Below are 16,894 nucleotides of genomic sequence, written 5' to 3' on the forward strand. Positions count from 1 at the left end.
GAGTAGTTGGTGTTTTTTAGCTCTTTACCCTTGGACATGACAGCGTACTTCATCCTGGAGTCTGTGACTTTGGCCACGATCGGACAGGGCCTCTGCTGGTCTCCTCTAGCTTTCCCCAGGCGATGCAGGAGAAGCAAATCCCTTTGGCTTCCTCCGAATTCATTTTAAAATTTGTGACTAAGAACTCCTTTGAAGACCCTCGGATTTCTGGTAAGTTTCATTTGGGACTTCTGAAAATCCATGTATTATGATATTGTCCCTCATGCTCCTGCATTGTAGATCGAGAATGTCCTTTGCCATGATATTAGTATCCTTCCGAAGTTCAGCTGTTAGACGCTTGAGGCTGTTAACCTAGATCCTGAGTGAGGCGTTGTCAGCCTTTAACACTTCAATTAAAGAGTTGTTGAACTCCACGGTGGCTTTTAATTCATTAACATCGGTTGTTAATTGTTCAAGCAAGTCAAGCTTCTTGAGTTGTTGATGTATGGATGATAGAGACTCACGGATGTCAGACGCGTCTTCCTTGTTGCTGGAGCCCATCTGGCTCCGAAGGTGTTTGTCCGCCTGTCCCGGCATTTCGTCTTTATGAAATAATTTGTCAATGAATGCTTCCAAATTCCCCACCGTTTCCTCCGCAGGCGAATCCAGTTTGAAAAAATAAATGTCAAACAATGATCAAACTAAGTGTAAAGGCATATTAGGGAGGTATAGGGCAGAGTGCAGCTCAGCACTTCATGCCATCGGTAGAGGTGGGACGATACATCGATCCAGATCGATACATCGATGTAATTATCAACGATCGAATCGGATCGATGCGATGTAATAAGATCGATTCATATCGATACTCTTATTTTGAAAATCCTGTGGCGAGTCTCATAACTGATTGTGTTAAATGGGCATATGATATCATCTCATATCGATCGCAGGCACCTGAATCTAATCGTATCGTATTGTATCGTGAGAGACTTTGTGATATCGGCAAATATCGTATCGTTGTCCAAAGAATCGATATCGTATCGTATCATGATGAAACTGGTGATTCCCACCCCTAGCCATCGGCCATCTTTTTTTTTGTTTGTGTGAAAGTGTGCGTTGCCTATAATTAACAGTGTATGTTGCCTTGTTAATGTAGATACTGTAACAGCATGCGTTGCCTAGTCAATGTAGATAACAGCATGTATTGCCTTGTGAATGTATATAACAGCATGTGTTGCCTTGTTAATATCTGACCCGGCTCAATCAGTTTGTGAGAAATTGTATGAAATGTTTTATTTATTTATATATAAAAAAAATCATAGTATCACAGTTTGAATGTTTAAGAACATATTTACTGTAACAGCTAACAGTTATATTATCTCTAAATAGTTTAAAAAAGGCAGTTTTTTTCTAAGTTTGGGAGCAGAGTCACATTTACATTAGAATCACATGGGTGGTTTTGTTGGCTAATCTCCAGCCATCAACCTTTGTTCTCTAGTTTGTGTTGGGCAAGTTACTTTAAAAAAGTTACTAGTTACTTCTTCCAAAAAGTAACTAAATTACTTACTCAGTTAAAAATGATAAAAGTAACTAGTTACTTCAGAAAGTAACTATTGCGTTACTTTCAAGTACATTTTTAACAAACAACGTACACAAATCTAAACTATTGTAATGTTGCGGTGGGACAAAGTGAGACTAGCCTCCAATCAAATGCCATGTATGTAACGTAATTTTCGGACTATAAGCCGCGCCTTTTTTCCCATTTTCCGACCCTGCGGCTTATATAACGGTGCGGCTAATCTATGGATTTTTACAGCTAACGGCTGCTAGGGGACCTCCTAAATCTAATGATTTGACAGGTTACATGAAGGGTTTATCGCCAGCCACTAGAGGGCAGCGCCTTACCAGTATCCAACTGGATATGCCTTGCTCCGTTATGGTATTGCTGAGCGGCCCTCTTGGTTTTCATGGACATTCATTCACTCGCCTCGAGTCGAGACATTCATTAAATTATTCACGTGAGATGTTTACTTCACTGTTATTGTTGATATATATTACCGCTATACCAAGAGGTGAATTCACTACTTCGCAACGTGTCTAATCCCCTCTGTGTGAGGTTTGGTCTGTTCCCCGCCACACGCTCCGTTCCTTTAAGGTACTATGTTGATTGATGCATTCCTCGCCACGCGCTCCGTTCCTTTAAGGTGCCGTGTTGATTGGTGCATTCCCCGCCACACGCTTTTGGAGCAAGTATCGATCTCATCACGCAGCTGTCACAGTTTGTAATTAGCGCCCCTGAAGGCTTTATATACACAGACCTTCTTGCTATCGTTGTCGGGTCGTTCTGGAATACAACTGCTTTGCTTGCTTTTTTCCCATTGCTGTTTCCTGGTCTATATTCTCTCCAGGGCCCTCATTCATCAACGTGTGCGTAGAATATGTTCTATTTCCACACGTAAGCACAGAATGTAGAATCAGTGTACGCACAGGGAAGTCGGGATTCATCACACGTGCGTACGCAGGTTCTACGCACACCTGTCATGATGAATATGACTTTGATCCTACGTTTGAGCTCGTGCACTGTTTTAAGTATTTGCATACCAGAAACGCCCCGATTAACCATATACGGTAATGGAATACACCCATGAAATGTGGAAAAATGGACTAAGCCGAGGGAAGCGTGTCATGAGACAGGCTGACAAACGTGTACACTTACGGTGATGTCGGATATGATATCTATTAACCATTGCTGCCTGGGCAGCGCAAACACTAATAAATACCGCGCTGGAATATGACTGCCTTTTCCCGTGTTGTTTGATTAATACCCAGGGAATAAAGTTCTCCTCAATTTTATTCCAAATAGCGATGGATCTCCCGTCAATTTTCTACCTGCTGCATATGATTTCTAGAGGCATACTACAATCTATTTTGATGTCAGTATTGGGTAGCCTATATAAACAATAATACGAGAGCATATACAAGAACAATTAATCTCACTGCATGTATGATGTAGCCTGCCTTTCAATACATGAACTTGAATTCCATCATGTTTGTGTGCGGAACTCACAAGGCTGTTGTCACAATGGGTGGTACCGGTACAGTAATAATAACAGTCCACACAATATCACGATACATGCCATAGCCTATGTTCTATTAGGACATGATCTGTGACGACAAATGTTCTAGAATGTTTGATTAAGATATCATACTCTGACAGCATGCCTATGATCAACAAAAACGCGAACTTGAATCCCATCATATACATAGTCTGTCCACTATCTGGTGTCATTGCAATGCGTTTTCTATTCTTTCTTATACAGTAAAAAGGGGGAAGAACACTATATTCATATGACTTGTATTCTGCTTACAGCTTCGAAATTCCACTTGTTTCGTTTAACGTAAAGCCTTTTAAATATAATCAAAACGTTCCCGTGTTTCTGCGGTCTGCGCAAAATAATAACGAGTTGAGCTTTATGATTTATGATGAATTGAAAATGGGGGACCCTGATGTAAACAAGACGAAAGTCTTTCTCTGGTCTGCATCCCCAATTAACAATTGTATGTACTGAGCTGTACTGTACTGTACCCATTCTGCAATCTGTTAATAAACTTTTCAATCAATCAATCAATCAAGCTACGCGGAGCGCAGTCAGTCAGTAGCCTACACCCCGTATATTCCGATAACGCTATATAAACCATGCTGCATTCATTCTGAGAGAAAGATCTATTATTCCAAATGCTATTTATAGGGTTTTGACCATAATTACACTACTGTTGCTATTTTATAATGAACTACGGTTCGTACAGAACATGCCAGTGTTATTATGCACAGAAGCTCATTTCCTTGTTGTAATAATATATTCTACCACTGGGCGTCAGCTAAGTGTGCTCTGACCTGTGCGTAGACGTAAGCACGGAGTCAAGTTCAAGTTGAAATTGATGAATCCCACTCTTTGCTTAGAAATGATCGTACGCACAGGGTAAGCACAAATCTGTGCGTAGAACACGTTGATGAATGAGGGCCCAGGACCTTTCTGTGGAGAACTGTTTGGAGCTGCGCCTTGTTACCCGTTACGCGTTGCACTTGGGTGAGTGGAACCAAACCCCTCTGGATAATTTGGATTGTGTGTTATTGAAGAAACACAGAAGATATCATTTTGTTTGCTCTGGATAGTTCTGATTGTGTGTTATTGAAGAAACACTGAAGAGATCATTTTGTTTGCTCTGGATATTTCTGATTGTGTGTTATTGAAGAAGCACTGAAGATATAATTTTGTTTGCACTGGACTCAGCCGGATTGTGTGTTATAGAAGAAGCACTGAAGACATCTTTTGTTTGCACTGACTCTGCTAATTGTGTGTTGGAGAAAACACTGATACCTCTCTCTTTCTCCGTTTCCCACCTCGAGGAAGAGCTGGGAGTATCTGCAGAGCCGCTACAACATCATATGCCAAATTCCCACCACTGTCGCCAGGAGGATTCTGCAGAGCGGCTGATGACTCTGCCGGAGGCAGTCTCCCTGTTTGTTTGATTACTGTACCATATCCATCTTTTGACTCTGTAAATAAATACGCCCTAGCATTTGGCTAACTCTGAACTTCCTGTCTGTGCCGTTGCGTTTGAGGTCGGTTACAAACCATAACATTACGACCCGACCATGACGACCTCAGCCGACACAGACAGGGTCAGAACAGCGTTGGTGGTCCAGATTGAGTTAACCAACGACCACAGCCTACAGCTAGGTGCGGCTGCGGCTGCTGTACAGGAGCTCCGAGACCAGGTCCTGCCTATTCAGGAGTCCCTTGGCTCTCTGGCTAGCCAGCAGACAGCCCAGGGTAATCAGCAGACTAATATTCTCCACCAATTACAAGCGCTGAGTGAAGCCGTTAACACCTTGCTTGTAACCCCACCTACTTCAGGAGCCTCGGCCGGAGCATCACCCGCAGCCCTGGCAGGCCCCGCGCCTCCCGATCCCGCACCTCGGGAGCCCCGTCTCTCCGAACCACGGTTGTTCGATGGTAACTTCGAAGATTGTGCCACATTCATCATGCAATGTGAGTTGGTTTTTCGTCATCAACCCAGCCGATTCACTTCAAGGGGAGCCCGAGTGGCTTACATGACTAACTTGCTCTCAGGCCGGGCAGCCCAGTGGGTCACTGCCTCCTGGGCAATGGGGGCTGATTTCTGTTTTTCGTACCCAGACTTCGTGGCTGAGCTCCGCAGGGTTTTCCACCACCCAGCCCGTGGCCAGGACCCTGAAGCCCGGTTGGGCACCTTCTGGCATGGCAGTGGCGGGGTCACCGACTACGTGCTGGAGTTCAGACTGGCGGCAACGGAGAGCGGTTGGAACGATCAAGCGCTTCGTCTCACCTTCATGAGGGGGCTCAACAACGCTGTCAGGGACCAGCTCGCGACCCGTGAGGAACCTGAGTCCCTCGAGGACCTATTCAGCCTCGCCATTCGCATCGACGGACGCCTCCAGGAGAGAAGACGTGAGAGAACCCGACAGGGACCTCCAGAGGTTCCCCAGACCCCCCGTACTCGTGACGGTACTGCGGTCCGCCCTGCTCCCAACACGACTGGTGGTTCCTTCCCCTCCCGTTCGGTGCCCGGGGAGGAACCCATGCAGCTGGGACGTTCACATCTTAGCCAAGCTGAACGGGAGGCGAGGTTCAGGTCCGGCCTTTGCCTCTACTGCGGTCGGGATGGACACCGTATCGCCAACTGCCCCACCCGGCCAAAAGACCAGGCTCGCCGGGACCCCGGGAGATCCTGGTGAGCCGTTTTTCTCGTTCCCAGAGCCGTGCACCACCTAGCCGTCTGATGAGCGTCACCCTGGCCTGGGCGGACCAACGGGCCACGGTGGAGGCACTCATTGACTCGGGTGCTGACGAGAGTTTCCTAGACTTCGAGTTTGCTACCCGGGCCAACATTCCACTAGAGGACCTCGTGAGGCCATTGGAGGTGTTCGCATTGGACCAACACCGCCTGGCTGACATCACTCAACGCACCTGTCCTGCTCACCATTGCTGGTAACCACGTTGAGAGACTCCAGTTTTTTATCACCAGATCCCGGCCGGCCCTGGCTCGCGCTGCACGAGCCCCACATCGCCTGGTCCTCCGGTTCCATCAGGGGGTGGAGCTCCTCCTGTCATGCCCAGTGTCTTCAGGCGGCGTCCTGTCCCTCGCCCCGGAGATCCGTTTGTGAGCCGCCTCCGGACCTCTCGACCATACCCCCCGAGTACCACGACCTCGAGGAGGTTTTCAGTAAGTCCAGGGCTCAGGCCCTTCCGCCTCACCGGCCTTACGACTGTGCCATCGACCTCCGCTCAGGGGCTCCCCTTCCCGGCAGCCGCCTCTACAGTCTGACCGTCCCTGAGAAGGCAGCGATGGATCAATATATCTCTGAGTCCTTGGAAGCAGGACTCATTCGGCCTTCCTCCTCCCCTGTGGCGGCCGGTTTCTTCTTTGTTGGGAAGAAGGACGGAGACCTTGGACCCTGCATCGACTATTGCCAGCTCAACGAGATCACCATTAAGAACAAGTACCCTCTTCCTCTCATGAACTCCACCTTCGAGCCTCTCACCCAGGCTACCGTCTTTACCAAGCTGGACCTCCGGAGTGCCTACCATCTAGTCCGTATCCGAGAGGGCGATGAGTGGAAGACCGCCTTCAAGACTCCCAGGGGCCACTACGAGTACCTGGTAATGCCGTTCGGCCTCACCAACGCTCCGGCGGTATTCCAGGCGCTCATGAACGATGTCCTTCGTGACATGCTGGAGGAGTTTGTGGTAGTATACCTAGACGACATCCTCATTTTCTCCAAGACCCTCGAGGAACACATCCAGCATGTCCGCCGTGTGCTGGAGCGCCTCCTCCACAATCGGCTCTTCGTCAAGGCAGAGAAGTGCCGATTCCACTCCAACTCCGTCGATTACCTGGGCTTCATCGTGGAGAGAGGCTTGACCCGAGCTGACCCTCGCAAGATCCGGGCCGTGGAGGAGTGGCCGGAACCCACCTCTCGGAAGGAGTTACAGAGCTTCCTCGGGTTCGCCAACTTCTACCGAAGATTCATCCGGAACTACAGTCAAGTGGCGGAACCGCTTACCAGGCTGACCTCTCCCGCCCTGCCGTTCGACTGGTCCCCAGCGGCGTGTGCTGCGTTCCGCTCCCTCAAGAAGAGGTTCACTTCCGCCCCGATCTTGCTCCATCCAGACCCCAAGAGACAGTTCATCGTAGAGGTGGACGCCTCGGATACTGGACTAGGAGCTATCTTATCCCAGCAGTCGGCAACGGACCAGAAGGTACATCCGTGCGCCTTCTACTCGCGTCGTTTCCTCCCTGCCGAGAGGAACTATGACATCGGCAATCGGGAGCTGCTGGCGGTTGTGGCTGCCTTGGAGGAGTGGCGTCATTGGCTAGAGGGGGCCGAGGAGCCATTTACCATTTGGACGGACCACAAGAACCTGACGTACATCCGTGCTTCCAAGCGCCTCAATGGCCGGCAGGCAAGATGGGCCAGCTTCCTCAGTCGGTTCGACTTCTCGCTGACGTTTCGCCCTGGTTCCCGCAACACGAAGGCCGACTCCCTGTCCCGGTTACACTCCAAGGGGGCTCCAACCACTGAGGACCCGACTCCCATCCTCCCAGAGGCCAGGGTGGTAGGAGTAGTCACCTTGGGCATCGAGGGGGTGGTAAGGCGTGCCCTCCGCTTCCATCGCGCTCCAGGCAATGTACCGGTTCATCGTCTCTTCGTCCCCGACTCGGTCCGGTCCTGGGTCCTCCAGTGGGGCCATACCAGCCGGTTCGCCTGCCACCCGGGCGTTCATCGCACGTTCTCCTTCCTGGCTTGTCGATTCTGGTGGCCCACCATGAGGAACGACGTCAAGGAGTTCGTACTGGCCTGCGCAGTCTGCGCCCGCAGCAAGGCCTCCCACCAGGCACCCTCCGGGCTATTGCAGCCGCTTCCCATTCCGAGCCGTCCTTGGTCCCATGTGGCGTTGGACTTCGTCACGGGCCTTCCTTCTTCCCAGGGGAACACGTGCCTACTGACCGTGGTGGCTCGGTTCAGCAAGGGGTTTCACCTCGTGGCCCTTCCCAAGCTTCCCTCGGCGGCCGAGACGGCGGACCTCCTGACACCCCACGTGTTTCGCCTCCATGGTTTTCCCCAGGACGTCGTCTCGGACCGGGGGCCCCAGTTCACTTCCCAGGTATGGCGGGCTTTTTGCAAGGGATTGGGGGCAACGGTCAGTCTTTCCTCTGGTTATCATCCCCAGACTAACGGACAAACGGAGAGGATGAACCAGAGTGTGGAGTCTGCTCTTCGGTGTGTGGCTGCCAAGAAACCCGCTTCTTGGAGCCGTTTCCTTCCCTGGGTCGAGTACTCCATCAACTCCATGGTCAGTTCCGCCACCGGCCTCTCACCCTTTGAGGTATCCCTGGGCTACCAACCCCCTCTTTTCCCTGCACAGGAGTCGGAGGTGGCAGTTCCCTCCGTACAGGACCACCTCAACCGGTGCCGTCGGGTCTGGGAGATCACCAGGACTGCGCTGCTCCGGTCATCGGAGCGCGCCAGTCGTGGGGCTGACCAGCGCCGGGTCCCTGCGCCGACGTACCACCCTGGGCAGAGGGTGTGGCTTTCCGCAAGGGACCTTCCACTTCGGTCCTCGGCCAAGAAGCTTAACCCCCGGTTCGTCGGTCCTTTTGAGGTTCTGAAGGTACTCAGTCCGGCGGCGGTGAGTCTTAAGCTTCCTGCGTCCATGCACATTCACCCCGTTTTCCATGTGTCCCGGGTTAAGCCTGTCTCTCTCAGTCCCCTGATGCCTCCTGCTCCGGAACCACCTCCTCCCGAGATGGTGGACGGTCACCCCCAGTGGCAGGTCCGCCGGTTGATGGGCGTTCGACGGCGGGGTCGGGGGTTCTAGTACCTGGTGGACTGGGAGGGGTACGGCCCGGAGGAACGGAGCTGGGTCTCCCGCCAGCTCATCGTGGATCCCGGCCTGATCACCGACTGTGAGGTTTGGTCTGTTCCCTGCCACACGCTCCGTTCCTTTAAGGTACTATGTTGATTGATGCATTCCCCGCCACGCGCTCCGTTCCTTTAAGGTGCCGTGTTGATTGGTGCATTCCCCGCCACACACTTTTGGAGCAAGTATCGATCTCATCACGCAGCTGTCACAGTTTGTAATTAGCGCCCCTGAAGGCTTTATATACACAGACCTTCTTGCTATCGTTGTCGGGTCGTTCTGGAATACAACTGCTTTGCTTGCTTTTTTCCCATTGCTGTTTCCTGGTCTATATTCTCTCCAGGACCTTTCTGTGGAGAACTGTTTGGAGCTGCGCCTTGTTACCCGTTACGCGTTGCACTTGGGTGAGTGGAACCAAACCCCTCTGGATAATTTGGATTGTGTGTTATTGAAGAAACACTGAAGAGATCATTTTGTTTGCTCTGGATATTTCTGATTGTGTGTTATTGAAGAAGCACTGAAGATATAATTTTGTTTGCACTGGACTCAGCCGGATTGTGTGTTATAGAAGAAGCACTGAAGACATCTTTTGTTTGCACTGACTCTGCTAATTGTGTGTTGGAGAAAACACTGATACCTCTCTCTTTCTCCGTTTCCCACCTCGAGGAAGAGCTGGGAGTATCTGCAGAGTGAATCTGTCACAGTGGTGTCAGGAGAACTGCCTCTCCCTGAACGTCAGCAAAACAAAAGAGATGATTGTGGACTTCAGGAGGTCGGGGGTCAAGGACTACAGCCCCCTCAGCATCGACGGGGCACCGGTTGAGAGAGTGAACAGTTTCAAGTACCTCGGAGCCCACATATCCGAGGATTTGACATGGACCACACACATTGACAGTGTTGTGAAGAAGGCACGACAACGCCTCTACTTCCTCAGGCGCCTAAGGAAGTTCCAAGTCAGTCAGAAGATCCTTAGGAACTTCTACTCATGTACAATAGAGAGCATCCTGACTGGCAACATCACCTCCTGGTTTGGGAATAGCACTGCACAAGACCGTAGCAGACTACAAAGAGTGACACGTTCAGCCGAACGCACAATTGGAGGGGGGATTCCCACCCTCCAGAACATTTACAACAAGCGGTGCAAGGGGAAGGCTAACAGAATTATTAAGGACTCGAGCCACCCGAACAACTGCCTCTTTGAACTGCTGCGGTCAGGCAAGCGATACCGGAGTCTTAAGGCGAGCACAGAAAGACTCAGAAGAAGCTTCTATCCCCAGGCCATCAGGCTGCTAAACGAACAATAAACACTATGCAACAACCATCAAATGCACACAGCACACACACCCACACGCACACACTCACTTAAACAAACAACACACTGCAGCACCCACTCTCCACACTTTAGATCACACAAACACACTTTATATTTATTGATAAAGGATTTGCACTACAACTCGTACACCTACTGTAAATTGTACCTAAATTGCACCTCATCCCATTTCTGCCTTGCACTATATAGTATTGTATATTAGTACACTGCACAGTATTGTATATTATATGGTAACTCAGTTACGTCTATTCTGCATCGAACATTGTACATATGTCTATACTGAACACTGTGACCTCATTTTTTTTACTTCTGATTTACATGCTATACTATGTTATTATTTCATACTTATCTTGTCTTGCACAGTCTCTGGAGTGTAACAGTAAGAAGCATTTTGTATAAAAGTATTCTGTACTTCTGTATGACAACTATTAAAGAAACTTGAAACTTGAACCTATGTTGAGCGTGATGGATGAGGAGGTGCAGTTGCCTGCTCTTACCACCTGGGGTCTGCCCGTCAGGAAGTCCAAGACCCACTGGCAGAGGTCATAGTTCAAGCCCAGGTCCCTGAGCTTGGCTATGAGTTTGGAGGGGACTATGGTATTGAATGCTGAGCTGTAGTCGATGAACAGCATTCTCACATAGTTCCCCTGCCTCTTGTCCAGGTGTGATGCTGCTGTGTGCAGCACATGGGCTATGGCATCCTCCGTGGACCTGTTGGGGCGGTATGCAAATTGCAGGGGGTCCAGGTTGATGGGGAGGGAGGAACAGATGTAGCCCTTCACTAGCTTCTCAAAGCACTTCATGGCTATGGAGGTGAGGGCTACATGGCGTGTGTGTGTGTGTGTGTGTGTGTGTGTGTGTGTGTGTGTGTGTGTGTGTGTGTGTGTGTGTGTGTGTGTGTGTGTGTGTGTGTGTGTGTGTGTGTGTGTGTGTGTGTGTGTGTGTGTGGATAGAGAGGAGGGGAGTGTTTGTGGGGGGGGGGGGTCAGACGGAGAAACAGAGAGAAGGTGAAAAGTGTAAAGAAACTATGCTCTTCTCTTTTTTTAACGAAATTAGAAATGCATGTGAGTCCCTCCCCCCCCCTCCCTACACACACACACACACACACACACACACACACACACACACACACACACACACACACACACACACACACACACACACACACACACACACACACACACACACACTCTATCTCTATCCACACACACAAACACACACACTCAATTTCAAAAGGTACCCAGCGTTAGTACATTCCATCACTCAGCTCTTCCAAAGATCTTTTGGGAGTGACAATGGCCATTTGTTGGCTTTCAGTAGATAGAAAGATTATCTTACTGCCAACAATCTTACAACAGAAAAAGGCCCATCCTTGTGCACTGCCAGGAATTTCTAATGAACCTCCCACACAGATAACTCCACTTGTTTCTCTCCATCGGCCCGTCTGGAGTCTGGACCTCGTCCAAAGACAGAGTGCGGATCATAAGGTTAAATCAAGTATAGAGGTCGACTGGGCGACATGGGATTAGCGCTTTCTAGAATAGAGTTACTAGTGGGTACAAAGAGATGGATGACTTATGATAATAATAAACTTTATTTCTATAGCACCTTTCATACAATAATTGCAGCTCAAAGGGCTTCACAGCAGTAAAGCACACACACACACTCCTAGAACCCACCTCACCCCTGCCCACTTTGACAACCTAGGATGGCTTAGAGTAGACGACAGACTTGCAATGGGCCTGGTCTACAAGATACGGTCAGTGAATACCATGATCACAACTACTCCCCGTCGCTCGGTGTATGCTCCACCGTGGGCAGTCTGTTCCTCTCAGTCGGAATGACTGTGTTGCTTTTCCGAATGAAGTCCTCCGCCTCGGATGGTGACTTGAATAGACGTTGCACGACACCTCTCCCCGTCCCGTCTTTACTTTCAGTGTTGCTGGGAATAGTAGATATACCTCCACCGCCCTCTCTCGTGCTAGATCCATGGCGCCGGCGAATGCTCTGCGAGGTTTAGCTGTGTAATCGCTAAAGTCAGCGGCGAATCTCAAGGTACGGCCGTTCACCACCGGAGGTTTCAGTCTGGCCTCTCTCAATATATGCTGTCTCGTCTGGAATCTCAGGCAGCAGAATATGAATGTGCGAGGGTTTGCACGCTCGCCCTTCAACTGGGTAGCGGGTCTGAAGATGCTATGCGCTCTCTCGATCTCGGGGCGAGCCAGTTTCGGAAACCATTTTGGTATCATTTCCTCAAGGTACTTAATTGGTTCGTCCTCCTCCATTTCATCAGGCAACCCGTATATTCTAACATTGCATCTCCTGCCACGGTCCTCCAGATCCGCCGACTTCATCTCACAAGCACGTAGTTTGTCCTCCAAGTATAATATTCCTGCGACGTTGGTCTCAGCCACCTCCACGACTGCGGATAGGCCTCCCTCCGCCATGGCTAATCGTGCGTCTATGCCGGTCACCGTCTCCTGTAGTGCATCTACCCTGCCGGTTAGCTTAGCCATGATAGCGTCTGTTTCCTCGTGGAATATCGACCTAATAAGTTCCTTATCCACGTCGTTCAGGGTTCCCATCTTGGTCTGCGTCTGTTTAGACATAATTCTAACTTCAAGGAAATTAAATGGTATAAAAAATAAAACGTAATCAAGGTTAATGTGGTTTGGTTGCCGAGCTCCGTAAAATCAGCCAGCCATGCGCTGCGGATCGGAACCGGAAGTCGTAAGTTTGTCTTTTTGAAGTTGTTCTGACTGAATCTGCAGTGCACCCGGCTTCTCAGTCTGTCGTCGTTGCACTTCCAAATTGCAATCAGCGCTGGAGTTGTCAAGGGTTGCTTTTTGAAGCAGTCAAAATGAGCTCCTTGGCTACACCTACAATGGTTGTCAATCATTTCGACATCAGCTGTGACCGGTTCAGAAGAACCCACATTGAACTTGAGAGGTTATGTATCCTTTATTCCTTCCGCGCCGGCAAATTATAGTCCCCTGTGTAACTACTGTAACCAGAGTGCTACGGACTGGTTTAAATTTGCATCAGCTTGCGCCAATATGGGCAGGGGCACAATGGGGGCACATACATTTAGTCATTTAGGGCAGGGGCACAATGGGGGCACATACATTTAGTCATTTAGGGCAGGGGCACAATGGGGGTACATACATTTAGTCATTTAGCTGACGCTTTTATCCAAAGCGACAAGTCATCAGGAAGGGCACAACTCTATCAGCTGAGTAACAATGTTCATCAAAGTGTTGAGTGCTACAGTGTAGGTTAGTATATTAGGACAAGTGCATGATGACAGTAAGGTTAGTTAGGGTTAGATTTTTTTATAAGAAATAAAATAAAATAAAGATTTCTGGGGAGGCACGTGCCCCTGGTGCCCCAGTGGTAAAATATCCACTGGAGGCATAGTCTAGCAACATTCAAGACAGGGGAGGGAAGAATTGGAAATACGAAATTGGGATGGGAGAAAAATAGAAAATAAGGAGAAAAAAAAGTGGATAAAAAAAAAAAAATAAGTATCGGTAGACAATATTTAGCCCTACTCACAATATGGCTGTCAACGAATATTCTATATTCGAATTTATAATCGAATTGTTAAAAATAACATACATTTGATTGTAAAAATGTATATTCGAATTGTGTGAAATGTGTTTATAAAAAAAAAAAAAAAAAATGTTTTACATTAACTCATTGGACGCCACGGATTAGCCTCATCCTGTAGTAGCTACCGCCACCGCTGTAAAAAATAATGAGCTCCCCCAAAGACCATGGTATGGTTCGCACACTGCATATATCATTAAACATAGCAGCTATGTGGTGAATATTCCATGTCTGTATAGCCCAGAGCAGCAACTACTGTATGTGGTGAATACTCAGTCTCTGAATAGCCTTAACCGAGTAGCAGCTATGTTGTGAATATTCAATCTATATTAGCCTAAACAAGACAACAAGAGGTGGACATTTCTTTTGTCAACATACTCGCTCAAGCCAGGGAACCGTATCTATAGCATGGCTAAATATAATGTCTGCCCCTCTGCTTTACCGGTATGTCTGTCTGCCTGCATGTCTCACTGCCTGCATGTCAGTTTGCCTGTCCATCCACCCATCTGTCTGTCTGTCCGCCTGTCTCTACCTATCAGTCTGTCTGTCAATCTACACGCGCACGCACACACACACACACACACACACACACACACACACACACACACACACACACACACACACACACACACACACACACACACACACACACACACACACACACACACACACACACACACACACACACACACACACACACACACACACACACACACACATACGAGAGATGGAGAAAGAGAGGATGGAGTTGGGGGGGGGGTTACGATAAGCATCCACAATGTTATCAGTTTCCACATAAAAGAGCTTCACTGTCGTGCCAGTTGTAAGTAAAGTGTGGCGAGATCAGGAATGTCACGCTCTGTAATCACACGTTGGTATTTTTAATACTCCCCCAAGACCAGCGCAGAAGCTTTGAATTCCAAAAAAAAAATTGAAGGTCAGCCCTAGTTGTGTCATATTGTGTTGTTGGAGACTGGAGATCATATGAGGACAGCAGTGGAGTGCGTGCATGTGTGTGTGCGTGCGTGTGGTGTGTGTGTGTGTGTGTGTGTGTGTGTGTGTGTGTGTGTGTGTGTGTGTGTGCGTGCGTGTGTTTGTGTGTTCATGAGGGAGTGATGTATGTTTGGCCACAGAAGCATGGCTAATACTCTCACCTCAGTTCACTACAGGTGGAGATGACACACACACACAGTCGCATGCACATACATGTCAGGCCTCAAAATTGTATTGTTCAGGATTTATTGTATCACGCAGTGGGAGCCAATCACAGGCTAGCAATAGAAGCGGAACCCAAGTGTGATTGCACAGGCAAATCCATGCGTGTGTGCCAGGGGCGTTTTTAGGGTTAGAAAACATTGGGGGCTTCAGCCCGGGGGGGTGGAGGGGGGCTCCCCCCCCCCCCCCCTTTTTTTTTTTTTTTTTTAAACACAGAAATACGCAATTTTAGAGTAATTAGAGATGAATACTGAAGAACTCGAATCATTAGAGGTTCTCAAAGTGAGGTCCATGTCCATGAGAGGGATCTGGGCAGTTCCCATAGAAAATTCAAAGTTAACAGGACCAAATCATCAGTTTCTTATTTATTTATTTAACCATTATTTTGCCAGATAAAACATTGATCTGGTCCAAGAGGCCCCAACAGGAGTACAAATATACATATATACAGATATATATACATATATATATAATATATATACATATACTGTACATACATACACACATATACACCAATAACAAAATAAAAACAGTTAAGAATCATACACATAAGCAAATAAACAAACAAACAAACATTATGCACAGCCTATGTACAAAAGAAATAAACAGTTCATCTCTAGTCTTTACAGTTTTCTTCAATTGCATAAACACTCAAATCAAAAGTATTACACAATTATAAAAACCTTACACTCAAGGAGCAAAACGTAGGCCCAGATTTGCACCCCTATAAGCACAATGTCAGCCTCACACTTTTTGCAAAACAATACACACAGTGATTTGCAAAACACTAAACACACTTCCATTACATTAGACACAGAATGTCAAATTACCACACCTATGAGCCAATTGGTTAAACACAGCCATCAGATGCACAAACACACCATTGCTTAATTGTAGATACACCAATCAGGTTTAAGCACTATAAAAATGCAGCAGGTGAGTTCACCTGTCTTCAACCAAAATGGAAAGAGAGTGAAGTACTGTACACAGAGAACGTGAAAATATACAATACATTCACCAAACACTACACAAGACAACCAATGATGCAGACTGATGAAAATATACATTTTCTCCCATTTTCCCAAATCCGTCAACATGTCAACATGGAGAATCACAACAAAACAAAGAGATAATGTCTAGTATTTTCTGTACTCTATTTACATTTTTTCAAAATTGTTTTTGTTTTACTGTAATTTTAACCTGTACTGGATACAGTATTTTATGTTTGTCTGATATTTGCTGAGCTTACAGTGTTATGCACATAGTAGCATGAAAACTGGGACATGTTTTGTTGTGATTCTCCATGTTGAAATGTTGACTGATTTGGTTATATGGAGAGAACATTTAAATTTTCATCAGTCTGCATCATTGATTTGGGTATATGGAGAGAAAATGTTTTTTTTAGCAGTCTGCATCATTGATTTGGGTATATGTAGATAAATAAATTATATTTTCATCAGTCTACTCTACAGCATTGGTCTTGTGTAGTGTTTGGTGAATTTATTGTATATTTGCACATTCTCTGCATACTTCACTTACAGTACTGTAATCACTGAGAAGTAGAATTGCTAAATGTGTTTTAGGTTAAGCACAGCAGTGTGTAACTGGTTCAAACAGAATTGATTCATATGAAACGTGTGTTTCATATGGTAACAAAATGTAGTTTTTATAAATTAGTGTATGGTTTTGACAAGTGTTTAATTTAGCAAAAGATCTGAGGTGTTCTGATAATTGTGTGTGTGGTTGTGCTAATTGTGTGTTTTGAAACACCAGGCCCTGTTTTCAAAATCATGCTTAA

The sequence above is a fragment of the Notolepis coatsorum genome (assembly GCF_963971535.1).
Source record: "Notolepis coatsorum genome assembly, chromosome: 4".
Taxonomy (NCBI): Eukaryota; Metazoa; Chordata; class Actinopteri; order Aulopiformes; family Paralepididae; genus Notolepis; species Notolepis coatsorum.